Consider the following 13,215-nt stretch of genomic DNA (forward strand, 5'->3'; position numbering starts at 1 on the left):
AGATGCTGAGGCTTTTGAGATGCTCTAACACTGCACACCTTTTATACGTCTCAAATCCCTCTTGCAAGCCATGAGGTGGCCTACGATTGGGTGTGCTAGGCCCCAGTCACAATAGGATGTATCTGCCCTTCCTCAAACTTGAGGTTTTACTCATCTCCTGGGCTGGTAAACTCACTCTCGGTTTGACGGTGCTTGAGGATGACAGTGCCTTCACGCGAGCCCTGGCCCCATTTCGCCATCACGTTACGAGCCGTGGCTTCCTCGTGTTTCCAAACCCACTCGTGATGTTTTCCCCTAGAAGCTTGACTTCTGGGATGGTGCTAAGCAAGCATGCAGGACACTGCTGGGTGTCGGAGCGGTGAGGGTAGTGTTCCAGGATATTCCGGTTGGTGCGGGAAGGTGTGGGCCGATCAGCGTGCACAGCGATCCTTGTTGTAAGAGAAACAACTACTGAGGGGTGAGTGGCTCTTGGGGAGACACAGTAAACTCAGCAAAGTTGGGACCTTGACTTAACCTAGACTCAGAGCCACATTCAGCCTGATCTGGAAACAAACCTGGGCAACCCACTTTGATTTTTCACCTGCTGTAATATAAACAACAAATGGGGCTGCAGCTCTCTGTGCTGCCTCTTGGTCAGCAAAACATTAGTCTTCATTCACAGAAACTGGGCGGTTACTGTTGAGAGTACGTATCTCACTTACAGGTGTATAAGTCACGCAGACTGCAGGCTTCTCAGGGAAATGATTATCATAAGGTGGAGAGGCTGGGGAGCTAAGAAACTTTGACCTGGCATGGGCTGCTGGACGAGTCACCCGTTCTGGCTCCTGGAATCTGAAATACCAGGGCTTAAGGGCTGATGCGTCCTTCCCGTTCCACTTAGAGATTCCAGAACAAAGAGGGATGCCACCGGGCAGGGACCAGGATGAAAATGTTGAAACAACATCCATCAAAGGATGAAACATACCTTAAATAGTTCCCCAATTAGTGTTCCGACTGGGGCTCTGATCTTCACCAGCTGGGTGACTTTCGGCACTTTACATCTTTGCGCACCAGTTTCCTCATCTGCTACACAGGATAACCACACACTGCATGTCAGCAGAAAGGCTTATTTTGGACAACATGTGTAAGCATGTGCACACTGTTGGGCACAGAATAAGGGCTCAGTGATGGTTGGGTGCTCCATGTAGTTGGGCTCTGAAAGCTGGGGCAAAGCCCAGTCTTAGAATTAGGGAGGAGGTCGTTGCCACATTTGAAGGCAAGTAGCGGTACTTGCCGCCAGTGTCCTAAGACCTTGACTGACACAAATGGAAATGGGCAAGCCAGTCCTGAGGACGGCACGTTTCATTCTCAGACCTGGAATTTAGCCACAGCTCAGCTGCAAGCACTACAGTAACCCTAGATCTTGGGAATTCACACTGCAGCATGAGAAGACAACCTTCGATATCAATGGTGCCTCCTCTGGGACTCACCATAAGGGCAGGCTATGCATGGGCTCGGCCCCGTAGGAAACCCAGAGGAACCCAGCCCTTCCCGGGAGAAGAACCCCTTCTGCCTGTTGTCACTCTGACAGAGGCAACCCTGATAGGCTTGGAGAGAGATTTCACCTCAGGTCCCTAGTAGCAGAGAGGAAAGGCCACGTGGGGCATGTGTTCTGGGATAACTAATAATTCATCAAGACGTAGTGAGCTCACACAACACACCAGGCCCTGGGGACGGTGGCCAGCAAGGAGGGCCAGAGCCTCCCTGGTCCCTAAACCGTTTCACATCCTCTTCTCCGCCTACTGCTTCCAACTCTGTAGATACTTTTCAATGGTTTGCCTTGGATGAGCTGAAGAACTCAAACCCACTTGTCGCCGTAGCAATGCCTGCGTTACTAGAGAAAATGTGAACGTCTGAAGATCCATGAGTTTGGGTGTTACATCCAGTCCATCTTTTCTGGACTAAGCCCTCACTACCCAGAACAGATTTTGTTGGGTGTGGAATCTGCTATCTCAAGCATGCATTATGTAGTATTGCATCTACCAACAGAGGACATAGGAACATTTCCTCTAGGAGCCAGAGGTACAAATAAACGCTTATCCTTGGGATGGTATTGTTCCCTGACGTTCATTGGCATCACTCTTTCTCTTCCTCCAAACCTCTGCCTCTCATATACAAACACACAGACACACACAGACACAGAAACATACACACACACACACACAAACAAATGCAGAAGGGACAACTGGGTCCAAGGAGGTTTCAGCAGAACTTGGGCCTAGGCTAAGCTCACTGTATCTTCTGTGCCAGGCATCTGTGAATAAACACCAGACCAGGGACCGTGCACACATATGCAGGAGAAGGCCGAGCTGACCCTCTGGGGCCGGCCGCATCAACAGACAGGGTTCCGGACAAAGGACTCCTGGTGGCTGGAGCTAGAGCCTCTCTGCTGAAATCCATCGCCAGCTGGGCATCCCCTGGGGCACGGCAGGGTGTCTGCCATCATCTGGGTGGCTGAGAGACGCCCTCCCTGTTCAAAGGGTCTTGTCCCGGGAGGATGAGGGAGGGGCAGTCCTCCCCTGACTGTCAGAATCTCTGCTCGAGTGTGTAATTCAGGCTTTGAAGTCGGAGCTATTTTCATTTTACAGCTTCAAAAGTTTCCGTTCGCTAAGGTTACTTAAGGAAAAAGCAGGGAAGAGAGGATTTAACCCAGCCCTGCCAGGCTCCAGGATATGTGTGTGTGTTCTTTTTCTTGCACTATACTACCTTCTAAGGGAATTTCTTTGTTTGGAGAAGCTGGGAGGACGACGCCTGCCCAGCGGGGGCCTCTGGGACGCTGCTCCATCTTCTATTCTCCATGGTCAGTGGAAGTCTTCACACGAGGAGTATTTACTCTGAATAATAACCCCGTGTGTGTCTTTGATATGAACGTGTACCCCTGTATAAACACGTGTGAATGTGTGACTGTTTGAAGGTACTGCCTTTGCCTTCCCAACGGATCAGTGAGTTTTAAGTTCTGGAAAGACGGGATCCACGCTTTATGCTTCTTCTAGCCACTAGCACGGTCAGAGCACTTGCCATGTTGCAAAGGTAAGGACCAGGGTTTGAATCTCACCTCCACCATGTGCAAGGTGTTGTTACACTGAACACGTAAGGAGCTTCTCTTCACCTTGCCACTACCGCTCATAGGAAGAGCAAGACCTGCTTCCATATGGTGGTATCTGTGCGTGTGAGTGCTTGGCACACACCATGCCCTTCCCATGCTTCCTCAGCTTATCAGCCTCCTCCTGGGAGTAGGGTCTGCCTCCAAGAGACATGGCTGGCAGTGTACCTTCACAGGCAAATGTCACTGTGGGCCAGAGCTGCCCAGGACTGCCTCAACAGCAGGAATCATCATGGGCAGGTGTTACAAAGGGAAGTTTGTGGAAGAAAAGGGCAACCACCCAATGTGGTGAATAGACCCTGGACAAAATACCATTTCCGCCTGTGAACACCCCTCGGATGCTTTGGTCTACACAACTCTTCCTTGTCCTGGCCCCAAGATGCGCCCTGCCCCTCACACCTTGTTCTGACTAACGGTGTGGAACCCATGTCGTCAGGTTGGAGGTAATAAGTGGAGGGTCTTGCTGCTCTGTCAGGAAGTGGAGAATAATAATAAAAGCAGGAGCTAACATTCATCCAACATTTACTATGTGTTACATCCTATTTACTATTAATTTACATTGTCTCATTGAAGACCCCTCCCCGTCAACCCCAGGTTGCAGGTATTATTTTCCCAATATACACATGAGTAAAGTGAGGCCTAGGGAAGTATTGGATTCAGTCCAGCATAGACATGCATCTGGCATCCAAACCCACTATGACGGGATAAAGGAAAATTCAGCAAGATGGTCCACACATAACCCCGTGTGCACACATTCCTAGTATGATAATTAGTGGAGGAGAAAATTAAGTGAAGCCCAGAGAGGCAAAATTCAACCTTGTCTTAATCAGCTGAGTGGGGAGGATGAGGAAATAGAGAATAAGAACCCAAATGAGAGTTCTGGGGCAAGGTCATGTATGTGAGGCAGGAGAGGAGCTATTTGGAGCCTGTGCAGACTGAGGTATCTGAGGGTGGGGAATTGGCTCAAAGAGCTCATCATTTTCAGGGAGTTCATTTTGTGTGTCATCGTTGAGTTGTGTTGAATGCAACGCTCTGTTGGAAATATTTAGGACACATAGGTCTGGAAACTGGACGCGCCCCCCAGCATTCCGTGGTGTCTAATGGTGCAGGTGGCTGCAGAGGCTATGTGCTCTCTCCACCACAGACAGGAGCTGAGACGTTGAAGACTGGCCTCCTGGGAACAACTAGCACTCGCAGCATTGGCTGCTGCTCTACGCAGTCCTGGAACGCACTGCTGCTTACTTACACACATCCTGCTGTCCTTCTGCTCTGAACCTCCCTTCTCCCGGTGTTCTTCGTGGAAAGACATTTTCTGGGAGCCCTGTGGTGAATGTCATTATGACACAGATGACCAAGTTCTCCTTCCTCCCCTCAACAGCCCTCAGTGTTCTCTCTCTGTCTCCTCTGAGTTCTGAGGGCAGGAATGACGTATCTGTGGCTTCCAAGTTGCCCATGAATTAGACGTCTTCCGGTCAAACTGCTTTTTGTTGTCTTGACGGTCTGAGCTTGCTTTCATCACGGGGATTAAACCAAGAATACTGGAGCCTTGTGTGCGAGTTTGTGCTTCCACAGCATCCCTCACATTCTAAACGAAGGGAGGGGCAGGTACTTACGAAGGATGCGATGATGCATTGCTGCTTGGGATGGATGGATCGGTCATGGATAAATAGGTAGATGGATGGAGCCTAACTGGAGGGCATGAACAATGGTGGTGGAGGACGAAGAGACCAGCCAAGCATGGAAGCAATGCTAAACTAAAACTAAAACTTTTGTCTTTAGCGTATTCTGAATCCTACACGCTCTGTGATCTACGTTGGGGATAATTCACACATTTAGTTTATGTTTTGTTCCTTTCTGATTCCTTTGGGCACTTCTGTGGATTTTCAGTGATTCCCTTGTAGCCCAGAACGTGAAATGGGAGACAGGTACAGAAAAAGAGATGCAAAGACCTCAATTTGGGGACTCTTAGTGAGAGAAGGATTCGGTGGAAAGGTATGGGTGTAGTGGACGTAATAGAAAGAAGTTTGGATTACCTGTGGGCCTGAGGTTACCACCGGTTACTCAGGTTACCCTGATACCACTAGGATTTAGGGAATGGAATGTAGGAGGGCAGTGAGAGAAAAATAGCCCAGGAGAAACCCCAAGCTAGAGAATCAATGGGTGCTATGACTTTAAAAATTATTCACAGTGGATATGTGTGTGTGATGGATGTATGATTTTTTTTAACATCTTTATTGGGGTATAATTGCTTTACAATGGTGTGTTAATTTCTGCTTTATAACAAAGTGAATCAGTTATACATATACATATGTTCCCATATCTCTTCCCTCTTGCGTCTCCCTCCCTCCCACCCTCCCTATCCCAACCCTCCTGGCGGTCACAAAACACCGAGCCGATATTCCTGTGCCATGTGGCTGCTTCCCACTAGCTATCTACCTTACGTTTGTTACTGTATATATGTCCATGCCTCTCTCTCGCCCTGTCACAGCTCACCCTTCCCCCTCCCTACATCCTCAAGTCCGTTCTCCAGTAGGTCTTTGTCTTACTCCTGGCTTACCCCTAGGTTCTTCATGACATTTTTTTCCCTTAAATTCCATATATATGTGTTAGCATACGGTATTTGTCTTTCTCTTTCTGACTTACTTCACTCTGTATGACAGACTCTAGGTCTATCCACCTCATTACAGATAGCTCAATTTCATTTCTTTTTATGGCTGAGTAATATTCCATTGTATATATGTGCCACATCTCCTTTATCCATTCATCCGATGATGGGCACTTAGGTTGTTTCCATCTCCGGGCTATTGTAAATAGAGCTGCAATGAACATTTTGGTACATGACTCTTTTTGAATTTTGGTTTTCTCAGGGTATATGCCCAGCAGTGGGATTGCTGGGTCATATGGTAGTTCTATTTGTAGTTTTTTAAGGAATCCATACTGTTCTCCATAGTGGCTGAACCAATTCACATTCCCACCAGCAGTGCAAGAGTGTTCCCTTTCCTCCACACCCTCTCCAGCATTTATTGTTTCTAGATTTTTTGAGGATGGCCATTCTGACTGCTGTGAGGCGATATCTCAATGAAGTTTTGATTTGCATTTCTCTAATTATTAATGATGTTGAGCATTCTTTCATGTGTTTGTTGGCAGTCTGTATATCTTCTTTGGAGAAATGTCTATTTAGATCTTCTGCCCATTTTGGGACTGGGTTGTTTGTTTTTTTGTTACTGAGCTGCATGATCTGCTTGTAAATTTTGGAAATTAATCCTTTCTCAGTTGCTTCATTTGCAAATATTTTCTCCCATGATATATGATTTTTACATAGACTGTCTCTTACACATTTTGTTAGATTGAACAAAATCTCGTCTTTTCCTTTGCCAGTGGGAGAGTTTTTGAGGCCCGGTCCTCAATTCATTTTCACCCACATGCCCTTGGAGTACTCTCTGAATTTCCATTTATTTGCCTCTACTCTACTCTTTAGCTCCTGGCTGGGTTTCCCTTACTCTTTCTGTGCCTCCGTTTTCGAGACGGGCATCATCTCCCCAGTATCCAAAGGCTATTCTCATTTTGAAAGTATGGGGGGATGTGTCTCCATGCGGCTGAAGTGCCCATCTCTCCTCCTCACCCTGGCAAGACCAAGGAAAATGTCCTTCAGCTCAGAAGTGCATCTCCCCATGCCTTCTGCTCTACCTGCACCCACATGCCCAGCCTTCCTAGGGCTCATATTTAGGCAGCAGGATACAAAATCTGCAGGAGTTAACAACTGTAAGATGACGAAATAATCAAACCGACACATTCATGGCAGCGGAGTTGTGTTTAATTGTTTGAAAAACTGGAGCAGAGACGAAGTGTGCTAGGAAAGGGTGGTCGGGCATGGTGCTTAAGCTTCCAAGCAGCCAAAAGGGTGAAGTATACAAGTCAGCAACGAAGATTAGAAGGTTTAGAACCGGATCCTTTTCTAAATGGAAATTGCAGCTTCTAATTCATAAGAAATGTTGATCCAGGAAGCTGCCATTTTGATGCTGCCTTTTCCACAAGTGTGGCTGCTTCCAGAAGCCGGGGGTGAGCGGTGCTGACAGCTAGCTGGCTGAGAGAGGGGAGTTGGCTTCATGTTCTCTGTTCTGCAGGGAGCTTGGCCTCTGGCCCATGCCTGCGGTTTACTTATGCTTGGACTTCTGGCACTGCTGAGGGTCTGAGCACTTTGGGATAGAGGGCTCCTTGCCCTTGGGTGGAGGTTGGCAAGGCTGCTTGCTGTGCTGAGGTGGAGTTTAGCAGTGTTTTGGTGGGGGAAAACAGTACTTTACTGGGGGGCAGCATTGCCGTGGAGGGGGAGAGTACTGCTGAGGTGGGAGACAGCAATATTTTGGTGAGGGGCAGCAATATTTTGGTGGGGTGCAGCATTGCTGGGATGGAGGGCAGCAATCCTTTTGTAATGGGCAGCACAGCTTCTGCTTTGGATGATACATTCTGGTCTGGATGTTCACTGCAATGGGAAAGACACTGAAGTGAGGAACTCTAGAACCTTAGAGACACTCAACCCAGGAGAACCACTTGCCTCGTTCAAACCTGTGCCGTTTCAACCTTTGCCTAGTGCCTTCACCGATTAAATGTGCATCTGTGTGTGTGCAATGAGGTGAGTCAGTATAAATTGTAGCTATAGTTTGTAAACCATAGCAAGGTTTTAATTGAGACAAATAAACAAATATAGAAGGAAAGAAAGAAAGATGGAAGACAGGGAAAAAGGGGGGAAAGGAGAAGAGTAATGGAGAGGGCTAGGAAAAACAAAGATAAAAAAATGAGAGAGAGACAGACAGACAGAGACAGGAGAGAGAAGGAAAGAATAAGAAGGAAGGTCAGGGGCAATGAGGACAAATGTATTATCCTTCCACAGCAGATACTGTGGAATTTAGAACATGATTTTCTTGGATGTGAGTCCTGTCTCCAAAATTAACCAGCTGTGTGACTTTGAGCAAGGTACTTAACTTCTCTGTACTCTTCTTAAAGTTGTTGTAAGGATTAATGAGCATATGAAACTCCACACAAACACATGTAAATACACAGGTAAATATGAGTGTAAAGATATATGTGTGTGTGTGTGCTCGCGTGGTCACACACACACACATACACACACACGAGAACCAAAACACGTTGAGTACTCTTGTAAAGATTTTGACCTTTTATATAAATATCAAACAATTGTAATGGAGCATGTTAACCACTCTGTAAGAAAATTCATAGAAAAGACTCATCTAGAGACAAAACGACCGTTTAGATCGATACTAAATTCTAGGGGAGAATGCACATCTTAGAGAGGGAAGTCCTGGATCCCCAGGCACTGAGCACACGGGGGTGGAACAATGGTCCCCGACTCCCAGAGCAGGACATGGCCGCTTTACCACCTCCTCATGTCCTTGCTGCTCTGAGCTCCCTGGGCCTCTGCCCCCTGCTCCCTGAGGAGCTCTCCTCCCTCGCTGCACTGGCCTTTCCCTTCAGGGCAGCCCTGCCCTAGAGTTGGTGCTACCCTCTCCTAATCAGCTCCGCTCATCTCCTGGCCACGGCAACAGCGCCACCACACACGCCAGCAGGACCCTCAAGACAGGACTCTGGTCACATCCTGGACCCCCATCTCAGTCCCCACCCCACACACTTCAGATGTTGACTTGTAGCCCAAGAGAGGTGGGACCCAAATGATACGGACGAGAGAGGTGCCCACACAAGGCCTTTCTTTCTGACCAGCCAGCCAGTGCGCAAGCCCCAGCTGCCCGCAGAGTTTTGGACCAGGTAGAACCAAGCTCCCAAGAGCTGCGTTCCTTTGCCCGACATACCTGATTTCACCAGTGGCTGGAACGCGGAGATGCTGAGGCTTTTGAGATGCTCTAAGACTGCACACCTTTTATACGTCTCAAATCCCTCTTGGAAGCCATGAGGTGGCCTACGATTGGGGCGTGCTAGGCACCAGTCACAATAGGATGCATCTGTCCTTCCTCAAACTTGAGGTTTTACTCATCTCCTGGGCTGGCAAACTCACTCTCGCTTTCATGGTGCTTGAGGATGACAGTGCCTTTACGTGAGCCCTGGCCCCATTTTGCCATCACTTTACGAGCCGTGGCTTCCTCGTGTTTCCAAACCCACTCGTGACGTTTCCCGTAGAACCTTGACTTCTGGGATGGTGCTAAGCAAGCCTTCAGGACACTGCAGGGTGTGGGAGCGGTGAGGGTAGTGTTCCAGGATATTCCGGTTGGTGCGGGAAGGTGTGGGCCGATCAGCGTGCACAGCGAGCCTTGTTGTAAGAGAAACAACTACTGAGGGGTGAGTGGCTCTTGGGGAGACACAGTAAACTCAGCAAAGTTGGGACCTTGACTTAACCTAGACTCAGAGCCACATTCAGCCTGATCTGGAAACAAACCTGGGCAACCCACTTTGATTTTTCACCTGCTGTAATATAAACAACAAATGGGGCTGCAGCTCTCTGTGCTGCCTCTTGGTCAGCAAAACATTAGTCTTCATTCACAGAAACTGGGCGGTTACTGTTGAGAGTACGTATCTCACTTACAGGTGTATAAGTCACGCAGACTGCAGGCTTCTCAGGAAATGATTATCATAAGTTGCAGAGGCTGGGGAGCTAAGAAACTTTGACCTGGCATGGGCTGCTGGACGAGTCACCCGTTCTGGCTCCTGGAATCTGAAATCCCAGTGCTTAAGGGCTGATGCGTCCTTGCCGTTCCACTTAGAGATTCCAGAACAAAGAAGGATGCCACAGGGCAGGGACCAGGATGAAAATGTTGAAACAACATCCATCAACGGATGAAACATACATTAAATAATTCCCCAATTAGTGTTCCGACTGAGGCTCTGATCTTCACCAGCTGGGTGACTTTGGGCACTTTACTTCTTTGCGCACCAGTTTCCTCATCTGCTACACAGGATAGCCGCATACTGCATGTCAGTTGAAAGGCTTATGTTGGACAACATGTGTAAGCATGTGCACACTGTTGGGCACAAAATAAGGGCTCAGTGATGGTTGGGTGCTCCGTGTAGTTGGACTCTGAAAGCTGGGGCAAAGCCCACTCTTAGAAGTAGGGAGGAGGTCGTTGCCACATTTGAAGGCAAGTAGCGGCACTTGCCACCGGTGTCCTAAGACATTGACTGACAGAAATGGAAATGGGCAATCCAGTCCTGAGGACGGCACATTTCATTCTCAGACCTGGAATTTAGCCACAGCTCAGCTGCAAGCACTACAGTAACCCTAGATCTTGGGAATTCACACTGCAGCATGAGAAGACAGCCTTGGATATCGATGGTGCCTCCTCTGGGACGCACCGTAAGGGCAGGCTATGCATGGGCTCGGCCCCGAAGGAAACCCAGAGGATCCCAGGCCTTCCCGGGAGAAGAACCCCTTCCTCCTGTTGTCACTCTGACAGAAGCAACCCTGATAGACTTGGAGAGAGATTTCAGCTCAGGACCCTAGTAGCGGAGAAGAAAGGCCACGTGGAGCATGTGTTCTTGGATAACTAATAATTCATCAAGACATAGTGAGCTCACACAACACACCAGGCCCTGGGAACGGTGGCCAGCAAAGAGGGCCAGAGCCTCCCTGGTCCCTAAACCGTTTCACATCCTCTTCTCCGCCTACTGCTTCCAAATCTGTAGATACTTTTCACTGGTTTGGCTGGGATTAGCTGAAGAACTCAAACCCACTTGTGGCCGTAGCAATGCCTGCGTTACTAGAGAAAATGTGAACGTCTGAAGATCCATGAGTTTGGGTGTTACATCCAGTCCATCTATTCTGGCCTAAGCCCTCACTACCCAGAACAGATTTTGTTGGGTGTGGAATCTGCTATCTCAAGCATGCATTATGTAGTATTGCATCTACCATCAGAGAACATAGGAACATGTCCTCTAGTAGCCAGAGGTACAAATAAACGCTTATCCTTGGGATGGTATTGTTCCCTGACGTTCATTGGCATCACTCTTTCTCTTCCTCCAAACCTCTGCCTCTCATATACAAACACACAGACACACACAGACACAGAAACACACACACACACACACACACACACACACACACACACACACACAAACAAATGCAGAAGGGACAACTGGGTCCAAGGAGGTTTCAGCAGAACTTGGGCCTAGGCTAAGCTCACTGTATCTTCTGTGCCAGGCATCTGTGAATGAACACCAGACAGGGGCCCGTGCACACATATGCAGGGGAAGGCCGAGCTGACACTCTGGGGCCGGCCGCATCAACAGACAGGGTTCCGGACAAAGGACTCCTGGTGGCTGGTTGTAGAGCCTCTCTGCTGAAATCCATCGCCAGCTGGGCATCCCCTGGGGCACGGCAGGGTGTGTGCCATCATCTGGGCAGCTGAGAGACGCCCTCCCTGTTCAAGGGGTCTTGTCCCGGGAGAATGAGGGAGGGGCAGTCCTCCCCTGACTGTCACAATCACTGCTCGAGTGTGTAATTCAGGCTTTGAAGTCGGAGCTATTTTCATTTTACAGCTTCAAAAGTTTCCGTTCCCTAAGGTTACTTAAGGAAAAAGCAGGGAAGAGAGGATTTAACCCAGCCCTGCCAGGCTCCAGGATATGTGTGTGTGTTCTTCTTCTTGCACTATACTACCTTCTAGGGAATTTCTTTGTTTGGAGAAGCTGGGAGGACGACGCCTGCCCAGCGGGGGCCTCTGGGACGCTGCTCCATCTTCTGTTCTCCATGGTCAGTGGAAGTCTTCACACGAGGAGTATTTACTCTGAATAATAACCCCGTGTGTGTCTTTGATATGAACGTGTACCCTTGTATAAACACGTGTGAATGTGTGACTGTTTGAAGGTACTGCCTTTGCCTTCCCAACGGATCAGTGAGTTTTAAGTTCTGGAAAGACGAGATCCACGCTTTATGCTTCTTCTAGCCACTGGCACGGTCAGAGCACTTGCCATGTTGCAAAGATAAGGACGAGGGTTTGAATCTCACCTCCACCATGTGCAAGATGTTGTTACACTGAACACGTAAGGAGCTTCTCTTCACCTTGCCACTACCTCTCATAGGAGGAGCAAGACCTGCTACCATATTGTGGTATATGTGTGTGTGAGCGCTTGGCACACACCATGCCCTTTCCATGCTTCCTCAGCTTATCAGCCTCCTCCTGGGAGTAGGGTCTGCCTCCAAGAGACATGTCTGGCTGTGTACCTTGATAGGCAAATGTCACTGTGGGCCAGAGCTGCCCAGGACTGCCTCAACAGGAGGAATCATCATGGGCAGGTGTTACAAATGGAAGTTTGTGGAAGAAAAGGGCAACCACACAATGTGGTGAACAGGCCCTGGACGAAATGCCATTTCCGCCTGTGAACACCCCTCGGATTCTTTGGTCTACACAACTCTTCCTTGTCCTGGCCCCAAGATGTGCCCTGTCCCTCACACCTTGTTCTTACTGAAGGTGTGGAGCGCATGTCATCAGGTTGGTGGTAATAAGTGGAGGGTCTTGCTTCTCTGTCAGGAAGTGGAGAATAATAATAAAAGCAAGAGCTAACATTCATCCAACATTTACTATGTGTTACATCCTACTTAGTATTTATTTACATTGTCTCATTGAAGACCCCTCCCCATCATCCCCAGGTTGCAGGTATTATTCTGCCCACTATACACATGAGTAAAGTGAGGCCTAGGGAAGTATTGGATTCAGTCCATCATAGACATGCATCTGGCATCCAAACCCACTATGATGGGATAAAGGAAAATTCCACAAGATGGTACACATAACCCTGTGTGCACACAATCCTAGTATGATAATTAGTGGAGGAGAAAATTAAGTGAAGCCCAGAGAGGCAAAATTCAACCTTGTCTTAATCAGCTGAGGGAGGGAGGGTGAGGAAATAGAGAATAAGAACCCAAATTAGAGTTCTGGGGCAAGATCATGTATATGAGGCAGGAGAGGAGCTATTTGGAGCCTGTGGGGACTGAGGTATCTGAGGATGGGGAATTGGCTCAAAGAGCTCATCATTTTCAGGGAGTCCACTTAAGGTGTCTACAGCTTTTCAATTCATTTTGTGTGTCACCGTTGAGTTCTGTTGAATGCAACGCT

General features: G+C 48.4%; 2 long non-coding RNA genes across 11 annotated transcripts in view; one reads left to right on the forward strand and one right to left on the reverse strand.

Moving 5' to 3' along the window:
• LOC125964257 (uncharacterized) overlaps window positions 1–13,215 on the forward strand; it is a 161,600-nt gene that overhangs the window by 87,663 nt on the left and 60,722 nt on the right. The gene's annotated exons all lie outside the window — the stretch shown is intronic.
• LOC117198522 (uncharacterized) overlaps window positions 1–13,215 on the reverse strand; it is a 67,984-nt gene that overhangs the window by 19,193 nt on the left and 35,576 nt on the right. Inside the window, exon 2 of one of the 2 annotated variants that reach the window (XR_007477109.1) lies at window positions 6,939–6,971. The exons of the other annotated variant lie outside the window; for it this stretch is intronic. This is a non-coding gene — a long non-coding RNA (uncharacterized LOC117198522). Of the gene's footprint in view, window positions 1–6,938; window positions 6,972–13,215 lie in introns of those variants that run through there. 2 annotated transcript variants of the gene reach the window in all.

This window comes from Orcinus orca, chromosome 1, assembly GCF_937001465.1.
Source record: "Orcinus orca chromosome 1, mOrcOrc1.1, whole genome shotgun sequence".
Lineage (NCBI taxonomy): Eukaryota > Metazoa > Chordata > Mammalia > Artiodactyla > Delphinidae > Orcinus > Orcinus orca.